At 32.8% G+C, this 12,946-nt stretch overlaps 2 long non-coding RNA genes across 2 annotated transcripts; both read left to right on the top strand.

Moving 5' to 3' along the window:
- The first annotated feature begins 592 nt into the window (after positions 1–592).
- Positions 593–1,595, top strand: LOC132800451 (uncharacterized). Its single transcript, XR_009635562.1, has 3 exons — positions 593–895; positions 982–1,352; positions 1,438–1,595. It is a non-coding gene; the product is annotated as an uncharacterized LOC132800451 (long non-coding RNA).
- A 5,146-nt stretch (positions 1,596–6,741) lies between these two features.
- On the top strand, positions 6,742–8,767 carry LOC132800450 (uncharacterized). The gene is made up of 2 exons (XR_009635561.1): positions 6,742–7,137; positions 7,417–8,767. It is a non-coding gene; the product is annotated as an uncharacterized LOC132800450 (long non-coding RNA).
- Positions 8,768–12,946: the final 4,179 nt, after the last annotated feature.

Below are 12,946 nucleotides of genomic sequence, written 5' to 3'. Positions count from 1 at the left end.
CAGATTTGTACATATTCTTTTATACAGATCAGTCCTGTAACTTATTTCAGATGTATAAGTTTCCAACCAAAAATGGACCTTTAAAATCCATTCAGGAATTAAAAACAACATTTTAAAAATTATTGAAATGTTACATGTATTCTATACCAGTTTCAATCTAAGACAGCTGATTTTTCTGCAGGAATTTACAGAATGAATAAAGCATATGACAACATGGGGTACTGCCAATTGTAACAACTCAGCTTCCCCTGCGATAACTGCTTCTCTATAGGTTGCACCAATCTTCCTCTCTCATACTACACTTGGATTGTAACTAGAATTTCCTCATCAAATTAATAATTCACTTGATCTTCATTAGAGATTGTTGTTGCCATGCCTGCTCTTCTCTTTTATCAAATCTCATTGTTGCTCTTGCTCATTGGCCCTACAGTCCAAGATAGAGAAAGAAAATGCAGTGAATGTCATTTTCTGCGGTTGGTATGTCAGAAAACTCTTTTCTTCCCAATCTAAACTAACCTGTAATAAGGTTTCATTTCAAACTTCTATCAGTTGCAATAAAGTTTAGTAACTGATTAAATAACGATGTGCTCTTTTGTTTTGAAATACAGCTCTAGCTCTTATTCATCATTTCAATCTGCAGGTGATTAAGGCCTGCTACCACATATTGATTGATTGTTTCAAAGTGCTTTTGGGAATTGGGATTTGAATCCTTATTTAAGAAACTATGAAACTTCTTTTCTGGCAATCCCAGCATGCATGATTGGTGGCGTTTGAGCTCTCTACTTTTCATTGCTATTTAGCATGTGACACTGGTCTATTGCTGTTAGAGTCCCCTGAAACCGCTTGTGTATCAGATGTTTGAGTTCCCAAAAAAGGACTTTCTTAGTTAATACAGGTAACAAAAACCAGATATTAAACATTAATGAAAAGATATTTATGTATTATACCAGCTTCAATCTAAGAGAGTGGATTTTTGTGCAGGAATTTACAGGATACTCAGCTTAATTCAGAATTCATATGAGGTCACCACCATGTAGATATCCCTGCTTGTCATTCAACGTACTCTTTAAGTCCCAAAAAAAAAAAAAAAAAAGAAGGTTCAAGTTTTACATTTTTCTAGTTTGAAATATTTGATGTTGGAGATTTTTATTTTTGGTTGTGTTATAATTTATCAAGCTCTCATTTTCATTGTAGTAGGCTCACGTTTTCTCGTTAAAAACCATGGACTAAGATTCTTTTCCCTTTTTTCCTCAAGGAAATGTATTGATAATTTATTTTGTCTTGGCCAAGAATTTAAAAGTGGCTAATGGCTTACACTGTTTCCAAAGACTGCAGTTTCTTCATTCATTCAGGTAATAAAAACCATCCCTTATACATTCAAGAAATGATATATTGTATTTTTTTATCTGCTTGCTAAGATTGCAGATTTTACTGCAGGCATTTGAAGGACATGAAAGGCATACTTTTAGCATGGAACTGCCAATTGTAAATTGCTTCAGCTATTTATAAGATAGACTTCTCTGTTGGTTACAACAAGCATCCTCTGGAATTCATTATTTACTTGATCTTTGTTGGAGTTTCGATATGCCATCTGATAACCTGGTAGGAGTGCCTCTGTTCTTTTAACAATTCTGGTATCTGTTCCTGCTCTTTATGTTATAAACTCCTGAATTTCCACTTGTAATATTTGAAAGTAAACAGATAATTTTTAATCTGTTTGATTCTTTGAACTTATATATCATATATTGAATATTAGAAAGGTTCATTTTTTCACTTTTTCTCATTACTTTAATGACCTCTTTGCAGGGTTTCGTTTCCCAATTCCTTCCTTGTTAAACTGAACTCTTGTCTCATCTACTTGATTTCAACAATGCCTTCTGCTTAACTGGGGATGATCTCAATTGCAGTTGTAGCACTTTACTGGTTACTGATATCTCAGTATTGGAGAACCTTCTGCGCTACCATAGTCTCACTCTCTAACTGCATTGCATAGCTAATGGAATTTAAAAATATATATTCAACAAATTGCAAAGCTTCCTCTGTTTCTTTTTTTAATGTTGATGTTCTACTATTAAGTGTACGTAGAAGATAATGTAATTCAGTTCTAATCTGTAAACTTGTTTTCTTCATATGTGAGAAAGCACATAATCTTGGCCATTGCAAAGGCCTGTGTAGTTGTTGCAGCAGAGAAGTTTCTTCCTCTTTTCTAAAGCTATTATTCAGGTTGAATTTGTATAAGGTTTCAATGCCTTAGGTAACAGTTGATGCAGAAGCTAACCCCCATGAAGCTGCCGCAAAATCTAGGATTGTCTATTTTGTCATATATAAATATATATATATATATATATATGATATTAACAATCACAGTGTCAGCATTACCAAAAAATACATAAATAAATAACCATAGTTTCAGATTTAGTATGCATTTTCAATTAAGTGCTGTTTTTTATTTTATTTATCATTTTTTTTTTTTGACGTAAAAAACTTCTCATTTTCTTTTTCATAATTCTGCAGAAAAGTTATTACATTTACATCTAGGGGTGTATATACATGGCCTTTTGACCACAAAATCAATAGGAAAATGACACCCATTTGTGTTCATGTCTTGTGCAAAAGCGTTAGTCATTTGCCATTTGAGAAAATGAGTGGTGGATTTGCTATTTATAAACTGCGACCAATTCTACTCCCTTTGATCATTGCAATTATTCCTGACTATTTTAATTTCTTTAACATTTTCAGCCAAAAAATAACAAACAAAAGAATGGTTCCCTCACTTTTTTCAGTGTTTTTAATTTTATTTCGTTCTTAGCATAAATAATATTTTCCAACCATGAAGTGGGCAAAAGAGGAAAATAAACGGTTAGTACTGTACAGTGGTTGATACTTTCCAATGTCTGAGAGCACCACTAAGACCCAGACAAAAGACGTATGATTCATGCATTCTCTAAATACCATTTAGGTATTTACTTTCTTCAATCTTTGTCATATAATGCTTGCATTTATTTTTCCTTTTCTATGAGTGTTAGAAATATTCTTTTGAATATATAAACAAATTCAAATGTTTGTTTGAGCAGTAGTCATGGTACTCGTTTCCGCAATGGACCAAAACCTGGAGCTATTTCGATTAAGTAGGGATTGCCTTTCAATTTCCAAATTTCAAAAGCTCTTTCTTCCTGCTATCAGCTGCAATGCATGCCAGAAGAAGGTTTTTCTCATTTCTCTATTCTTTGTTCAGCATCCAGCTAAAAATGTCTTTTACTACACTCATGTGATAACAATATGTTTCCCTGCTTCAGTTCTAAATATATATTTTCAAATTGAGGCTTTTGTTTTAGTGGGTAACTAATTATCTAAAAATGGATTTAGCCTGTGAGTTTTGCGGCCTCTTTTCCTTTTATACATATTTGTACATATTCTTTTTATTTGATTTTATTCTTTCTTTTTACCATTGGTGGTTATATGTAGGTGGATCTACTGTATCATGCTGCACTTGACCAATTAAAATTCAGTTCAGGTTCAACCACACATTTGGCTTAATATTGATCTTCTTCAAAGTCATTTAATATGCAGGGGAAGCTCTTGTTTAAATTCAAAAACTGTCAAAACAATAAAAATATAGTGTTGCAAGCATCGGGTCTCCTTTTCAGAAGAGGGATGGCCTTCCAATTTAAAACCACTCTAGATTGTGGATGCGAAAAGCTATTCAGGGAGCACAGCATGACTGAGTGGAATCTGAGAAGGCTCACCTCCCTTACAGACTTACAGATAGAAGGGATATATAAAGAGATCAACACTTCTCTCAGGCTAGATAAGCTTCCAAACCCGAAATCCTTAAATGGCAGTGCCTTTCGACACCTCACCTCCCTTCAAAGCTTGTCTATTGAATCATGCGACCAATTACAGAACTTGCCAGAAGTAGAAGAATGCCTGCGAACCACTCTCATTTCTCTTCATCTATCAATGCTTCCAAACCTTAAATCCTTAAACGGCAAGGCCATTTAACACCGATCCTCATTAATGTGATAATATGTTTTCTCTCTTGTATTAAATACTGTGAAATTTTTTTCTTCTTAGTATTTTTTTTTTTTTTTGGTTACTATTTGTTAAAATTTTATTCATATTGTTCATCCATGGTTGATGTCTCACCTATTCTGAAAAGTATTAATTTGTTGCTATGCTCAATTTGTACAATTAAATTTCAGGAATAATGTCAGATATAAGTTCCTAGTTCTCACTATAAACTATCCAAAAAATTTCTTGTTGCAGGAGTTGAAGTCAAAATTTTGTACGTGCAGTACTCATGATGTTTCTTTGTCACAGAGGGCCAAATGCTGCATACCATTTCCATGTTAGAAATGATACTTCTTCCTGCCATCAGCTGCAATGCTTGTCACAGTACCATGCAGATGTGTCCCTCCTTGCCAATGAATCTAATTACGTGGTAAGAAAGGTCCAAATTTTATATTTTTCTAGTTTGAAATATTTGAAGTTGGAGAGTTTTATTTTTGATTGTGTTAAATTATATAAAGCTATCGTTGTCAATGTAGGTGGCTCACGTTTTCTCACAATAAACCATGGAGTGAGATTTTCTTCCCCTTTTTCTTGAGTAAAAGCATTTAAACTTTTTAATTTTTTGGCTAAGAATTTAAAAATAGCTATACTTGATGCAATGTTCAACACCCATTTAAATGCAGTCCATTTTATTCCTTTGGCACCGCCCAGTGGTAATATATCCACAGTTATTACCCTTACAGTTCAAATTACCAACTCAATTCCTCACTGTTTTAATTAATTTTTGGAATAAGATTTCATGTCTAAGTTTTCTTGGTCCGGTTACATTTTTGGAAGCAAAGTTGTGTCACTCACAGTAGCTGATCCAACAACAATTTTTTTGACTTTGAAACAGAGTTGTAGCTCATCTTGACCATTTCAGCTTCAGGTAACTACTATATGCTACCACGGACTCTCTAATTGTTTCAAAGTGATTTCGGGATTTGAATCCTCATTGAAGAAGCTATATGCAATTTCATTTATTGCAATCCCAGCTCATGATTGCTGGGGTTTGAGCTCCCTTTTTCACTGCTATTCGACTGTGGCTCTGGTGTATTGCAGTCAACATCCCCTACATAACCGATTGTATTTAAGATGTTTAATACCAAGACTTAACTTTTTTTTAATTCATTCACGTAATAAAACCATGTATTACACATTAATGAGATAATATTGTGGATTTTATATTCTCTTGCTAATACTGCAGATTTTTCTGCAGGTATTTGAAGGATGTGGAAGACATACTTTTAGCATGGAACTGCTAACTGTGATTTTCTGCAGCTACTTGTAAGATATACTTCTCTGTTGGTTACCACAAGCATCCTCATGGAATTTTTTATTTACTTGATCTTTATTGGAGTTTCAATATGCCGTTATTTAATCTCTCATAGCATGGCCTGTCTTTTAACAATTCTGGTTTTTGCTCTTGCTCTTTTATGTTATAAACTCTTAAATTTTCACTTGTAATATTTGGAGGTAAATAGATAATTTTAAATTTGTTTGATACTTTGAACTCATATATCTTATATTAATATCATAAAGGTTTTTTTTTTTTTTTTTTTTTTCCCCCCAACTTTTGGCAGGGTTCAATTCCCAATTCACTCCTTGTTTGAAATGAAATCTTGTCCCTCATCTACTTGATTTCAACAATGCCAAGCTTCTGTTTACCCGAGGGTGATCTTAATTGAGGTTGTAGCACTTTATTAATTGCTGATACTTCAGTATTGGAGAATTTTTTGCATTCTACCAGTCTCTGATTGCGTTGAATAGTTAACAGAATCTAAGCATATATTTAACAAACTGCAAAACTTACTGTTTCCTTTCTTCATTTTCTTCATTTTTTATTTTTTTTTAATTAAGTGTTAATGTTCTACGATTAAGTGTAAGTAGAAGACAGTGCAATTCAGTTCTATCTGTAAATTTTTTTTTTATTTGCATGTAAGAATGTACATAACCTTGGCCATTGCAAAGGCCTGTGTAGTTTGTTGCAGCAGAGAAGTTTCTTCCTCTTTACTATAGATATTTTTCAGGTTGAATTTATATGAGGAATCAACGCCTAGGTAACAGCTAATGCAGAAGCTAACCCCCTGAAGCTGCAATAAAATTTAGGATTGCTGTATTTTGTCATGGTTTCAGACTCAGTATGCAACAAAATTTAGGATTTTAACAACCATGGTTTCGGACCAAGTATGCATTTTTATTTTGAAGTCTTTTGTTATTTTATTTTATTCATTAATTTGGCTTCTTTTTTTTTTTTTTTGTGGGGGGGGGGGGGGGGGGTAAAAAACCTTCTCATTTTCTGTCTCAAAATTCAAAAGAAGAGTTATTACATCAAGGGTTTCAACACAAAATCAATAGGACAATGACGCCCATTTGTGCTCATGTCTTGTGCAAGAGCATAAGTCATTTGCCATCTAAGCAGATGAGCATTGGATTTGCTTATTTATAAACTGTAACCAACTCTACTCCCTTTGATCATTGCAATTATTCCTGACTGTGTTTAATTTCTTTAACTTTTTCAACTCCAAAAATAACAAACAAACAAAAAAAAAAAAAAAATGGGTTGCCTCACTTTTTTTCAGTGTTGTTCATTTGGGCAAAAGAGGAAAATAAACGGTTAGTACTGTGCGGTGGTTGACATTTTTGCAATGTCTTAAGAGTCCAACTAAGACCAGAAAAAAGAGATAGAAAGGTACTTTTGGGATGCTTATTGCTTCGTTTGGAAAATAGGTGGCAGATAGACGAAACCACTTTCATTTCCTGAGGAAGGACAACTTCCTACCACTTTAATTTCTCTCGAGCTATTTTTTTTTTTCAAAACTAAAATCCTTTATTGGCAAGGCTTTTTGACATCTTTCCTGCCTTCAACATTTGAAAATTTCACTTTGCCCAGAACTTGATTGCTCGCCAGAAGAAGGTCTCGAGGCTTCGCTGTCTCTTTTGGACATCAGTTCCTGTCCTTTGGTAAGCCCAAGTTGCCTAGGGAAAGATTTGTCCGAGATTGCTCACATCCCTCACGTATACCCAGGTGATCCATATTCAAATTGGCCAGGGATAGACCTGTCTATCCTGTGTAAAAATGTTCAGGTAATATTTTCTACAATCTTTGATATAATACCTTCAGTGTCTTTTGATTTTCAGATGAATTCAAACATCATCACTCATTATGACCCAACTTGTTGTTTTTTAAAGCATAAATGCAGCTAACCTCTAATCTCATTTAAATGTGTGTTTCTAACCACCTAAAAGTTTCCCTTTAGCATTATGCATATGGCTCAATTTACATTTTTTGGGGTTTAAATTAGTTTCAATTTGAGATTTATTTTTGGAAGTGTTAATATACACATGCTTTCTTTTTCATTGTAGGTGGTTCGATTTTAGTAATGAAAAAACAACTCAGTAAGATTCTCTTCGTTTTTGCTTCGTAAAAGTAGCTATACTTAGATGTAAATATTCGATATCCATTTAAATGCAGCTCATGTCCTCACTCTGGCACAGCCCTGCAGTTGTGGATAAATCAGAAAAAAATATAAAAGCGATTTGTTATTATGCTGTTGTTCTATTATAAACTTTTTTCCTCACTATTTAACTACCTTGTGATAAAGATTCATTTCCAAGTTCTCACAATTGCAGTACCATTGTTGGAAGCAAAGTATAGTTATTCTCAATAGATGATTCAATAGTGAAAATCTTTTTCGTTTTGAGATTCATTTCTAGCTCTTCTTGGCCATTTTAGTGCTCAGGTATCTATTACCTACTACCACAGACTCTATGACTTTTACCAACTGTTTTTGGGAATTGATAGCTGGGTTTTGATTACCTTCCTACTTTCCACTGCCATTTGACTTTTAGCTATGGTATATTGCAGTCAGCATCAAGTTTCCAAAAAGATGGTTTTTCTCAATTCATTCAGGTGATAAAAACCAGAAATTACACAGTAATAATGAAAAGATGTATATTTTATACTACCTTTCTGCAGGAATTTACAGGAACGTTTAAAGCACTTCACAACATTGTACCACAAATCGAAATTTAATTCTTGCTTTTTTAAGGTATGCCTCTCAGTTAGCTTCATAAATCCTCATAGAATTGGCAAGTTACATGATCTTTGTTAGAGATTCAATTTGCCATGTGATAGCAATTTTGTGGCCTCTTTTCCTTTTATAAATTCTGGTTGTTTTCCTGTTTCTAACTCAAGAATTTCAAATTATAATCTTTACAATTATATAGAAAATCTTAGAACTTGTTTAAACTGATATATTGCATGCAACTTAAATTCTTTCTTCATGGTTTATCACTGCTTGAATGAAATCTTCACAGGGTTTTCCCTTCCAGTTCGAAAGTTCCCTCATTGTTTGAACTGACTGCTTGTCTTATAACCATAGTTGATTTCAACAGTGCCAAGCTTCTGCTTTAGCTGGGGATAGATCTCAACTTTCTGTTGTAGCAGACATTCATATACAATCTCCGATAGTATAGCATAGCTAATGGAATTTAATCATGTATTCAGAAAAACTGAATTCACTTCCTTTCTTTATTACTTTTGTTTCCCAATGTTGATGTTCATGCATTGCTTGTGGCAGAAGATAATGTAGTTTAATTCTAGCTGTAAGCTTGTGGTTTCCTTTACAATATGTAAGATAGTTCTTCAGCACCTTGACAGCAAAATTTTTCACCTTTGGAGTGTTATATTAAAACATTTCCAGTTCCAAGAGTTTGAAGTGTCTATCGTTTGGAAAAGAAAATTGGCAACTAAAATCATGAAAAATAACCACAATTTCTCAAATTCATCCCGTTAACATCAGGGCCAGGAGAGGACATATATAGAATGTAAAACCACATATGGCAGTGCTAACCTTTATCCACAATGAACCGCTAATAGAGTTTTTTGTATTGTCACATTGAAACTATCTTATTGGATTGCCTAATCCAATTGGAAATTTGAAGAACCTGATGGATTTGTCTTTTCGTGAACTTGAAGAATAATTGCCTAATACAGAGTGTTCTGTAAAATTGTCCACAATTAAATGGAAAGATGTATTGGATTCATTACCAGAGGAGGTATGCTTCAAACTTCTTTGGTTAAACTCTGCCTATACTGTCTTGCAAACCTTAAATCGTCAAGCAGCAAGGGAATTCGACATCTTACATCCCTTAAAGAGTTGTCCATTTCTTACTGCGATGGGTTGCAGTGCTTGCCAGAAGAATGGCTGTCTACTTCTCTTTCTTATTTGAAAATCTATGGATGCCCTTTGCTAAACCAATGGTGGCAGGAAGAAAAAAGAGGACTATTGGCCCAAGAATTTTGGCATCCTCTTTGTTGATATTGATGGTGAATTTATATGCAGTGCATTGAGCAGATTTTCCCCTGATTTCCATACATTGCAATCCCTTTTTTTTTTTTTTTTTTTTTTTTTCTTTTTATTTATTTATTTATTTATTTTAATTTTTTTTTTTTGGTTGTTGTTTTTCCTAAGAGATCTTTGTTTGACATAACTTGCAAGTCACTCAAAATTGGAAGCTAACCTCTATTTTGTATTTTTGTATTTTTTTTTTCCCTAACACTAATTCATATCATTAAAGAAAAAAAAGACAAATCTTAAATGCTATAAGAAACTCTCAACTATGTCTCTTTATTTCCTAAAATCATTCAAATCATCAACTATGATTATGAGTTATTTAAAGCAAGACCTATAATAATGGAAAAGGAAAGCGGGCTGCTGTGTCTTCCCTTTACAACAAAAATCACGCAATGATCCAATTTGCCATGTGATAGAGGATTTGTGGCCTCTTTTCCCTTTTATAAAGATTTGTACATGTTCTTTTTATTTCATTTTATTCTTTGTTTTTGCCAGTGGTGGTTATGTGCAGCGAATCTACTGTATCATACAGCACTTGACCAATTAAATTTCAGTTCAGGTTCATCCACATTTTGGCTTGATATTGATCTTGTTCAAAGTCAGTTAATGTTCAGGGGAAGCTTTTGTCTTTCCTCTGTAATAAAGCATGATCATGCATTCGATCTTTACTACAAAGCATATATATATATATATATATGTACATTATGCTATTACACATCTAGAGGGTATCACTAGAACAAAGAGTTCTTTTTAGGTCACATAATTCTTACAATAATTTTTGTCACAAAATTGTGACAATAAAATCAAATTCTTGCACACAGAGAGAGAGAGAGCAGCAGAAGCAGCAGCAGCAATTTGTAGCATAAGCCTTAATGCTTGGATGGAAAGAAAAACAAAATAATAATTTAAGCTTAATGAAGGCTCCCAAACAATATTTCATTTTCTATTATGAAATAAGTGATATTAGTTTAGTTGGTAAGTCATCCACACTTATGATTAAAAAGTTATGGGTTTGAGACACTATGGTTAGGAGGGGAAATTACTTTAAATGTTCAGAATATATATATATATATATATAAATTGTTGTGGATATATATATATCCTTAATGCTTGGATGAAAAAAAAAAAAAAAAAGGAAAATATAGAATGATAGAAAGGTAGGGAAGAAATAAGTTGGAAAAAAAAAAATGTATAGAGACTATGGTGGGGTAGAAATTAAGGTGCGTGAAAATTCCTTACATTGGCAAAAATTTTCACATGCTTATCTCGAGATTGATGGTGAAATGGATATGAAATGCATTGAGCATATTTTCCCTTGATTTCCATACATTGCAAATTTTATTTTATTTTTTTTGTTGTTTCTAAGAGATGTTAGCTTTACTTGCAAGTCACTCAAAATTGGAAGCTAAAACTCAATTTTGCATTTTGTATTTCTTTTTCCTCATATTAATCCATATCATTAAAGAAAAAAAATAAAAAAATATTATGTAAACTCTCAACTATATCTCTTATTTCCTAAAATCATTCAAATCATTAATTATGATTATGACTTATTTAAGACAGGCCCTATAATGTTGGAAAAGGAAAACCGGCTGCTGTATTCTTCCATTTACAACAAGAATCACGCAACGATTCAAGAGTTTCGCATAATTTTCACCGAACTGCTTGCTTGTCTTTGGTAAGAAAAATCCACAAACACCGTGTTTTTTTCAATTCCCAATTTTTTAAACCTGAAATGTCTTCGAAAACTATATAATTACAATAAAACTGTGTCCCAATAGGGTGATGAGGTCACTTAGTCTCTCTCTACCTATAATATATAGAGTATGCATGTCCAAGAACGAGAGATTAATTAGTTAGAGAGATATTTTAATAAACAGTATCAGAAAGTAATTATCATGGCCTCTTGCTTGTTATCCCTCAGCTGCCTTAACAAAGTTTTGAAGGTAAAAATCTCACGTTGTTCCATCTCCTCTCTATTCCCGAGACCATCGGCCAACCCTCCACCAAAGGTGCATGTCCAAAAATCTCACGTTGTTCCATCTCCTCTCTTTGAGTTCAATATCTTTGTGGTTTTGACCTTTCCTAATCAATATCTGATCAAGACTTTCTGAAAAAAAAATTTATCGAGGAGGTATATAGTCGTCTGGTAAAAAAGAAATTAAAAGGATGTCAATGTCCATAGCCTTTTCTTTTTCGATGTTAATTTTTTTTGGGTGAAATTTTGTATTTATATAACTAATATATTTAAAATGTCTCTTTCTTCAAAATAAAAATGAATAAACAAGAAAAGAGAGTTCCCTTGTAATACATATTGACGAACTCACCACATGAATGAGTTCTTACGCATCTGTTAGTGATTGTTTTTTTTCTATCAATGTTTTTCATTTTTTCTTCAGGACTTAATTTCTCCAACAAAGTAACACCCAGCATATATTTTTAATTTTAAATTAAATATATATACATTCCATTTGTTTCTCTATAACCCAAATAAAAATAATAGTAGTATTAGTCTTACCTAAATATTCATTAAATTTGTTTACCTAATGATATATGATAATATTTAAATATTACAAAGTTTTTAGTCACTCATCTATAGATATATCAACCAATAATATATTAACAATATTTTTGATAAATATTTTAGTGCCTATAATAGCTTTAGTATTGTTTTTTATTTAGATTTAATTCTAATTTGAATGCCATGCAATGAATATCAACAGAAAATCATTGAACGTGAACGTAGTAGGGAAGCATGAACCTCAACTCTACCAAGACGAGACCACAAAGCAACTAATAGTGGACCTTGTAGAAGTGATTGTCAACAAACTACCACTGAATATAGTCGAGAAGCATGGACCTCAACTACTCTACCAAGACGAAACCATTAAGCCAGTAATAGAGAAATCCTCGAGTTTGGAAACCACCACCTTTCTGATCAAGTTCGAAGCTGCTAAAAAGAAACTTATGTTAAATAAATGAATAATTTGTCGACTTAGCATAATCAATTACTCACTTACAGGACCTATTTATACCATTAATGGGACTGGCTTATTTTCATATTTTGTAGTAGGATTCTTGGTCACACACTCTCTATAAAACTCCAGTTGGTCCATTGGATTGGAGGACCAACACTCTTTATAAGCCCATTGACTTACCCATATTTTTTCTAGTATTATTATATTATTAAATTATTAGTATTTTGTGTGTGTTAAAATTAATGGGTAAGTGTGACTTGCAGAGACTATAAAAGGTCTAGGGCAAGCAAACAAGCACATGCCGTATGGTATTTTGATATTAGGGTTTTCAGAGATCTGAGAGTGGTTTGTGAGTAGTGTGTCCATAGGTACTACTTTACATTGTTTTCTATTTTGCAGAATTAAAGATTTAATTCATCAATGACTGCTATGGGAGGTTAGTGATTATGATTTATGGAATTTATTATGTATATTTAGATCCATAAAATCTAACAATTGGTATCAGAGCATAGTTAATATGCATAATAAATTTCTTTGTAATCGTCTTCGTTGTATCTA

Source organism: Ziziphus jujuba, chromosome 2 (genome assembly GCF_031755915.1).
Source record: "Ziziphus jujuba cultivar Dongzao chromosome 2, ASM3175591v1".
Taxonomy (NCBI): Eukaryota; Viridiplantae; Streptophyta; class Magnoliopsida; order Rosales; family Rhamnaceae; genus Ziziphus; species Ziziphus jujuba.
This window is presented reverse-complemented; position numbering and strand designations above follow the sequence as displayed.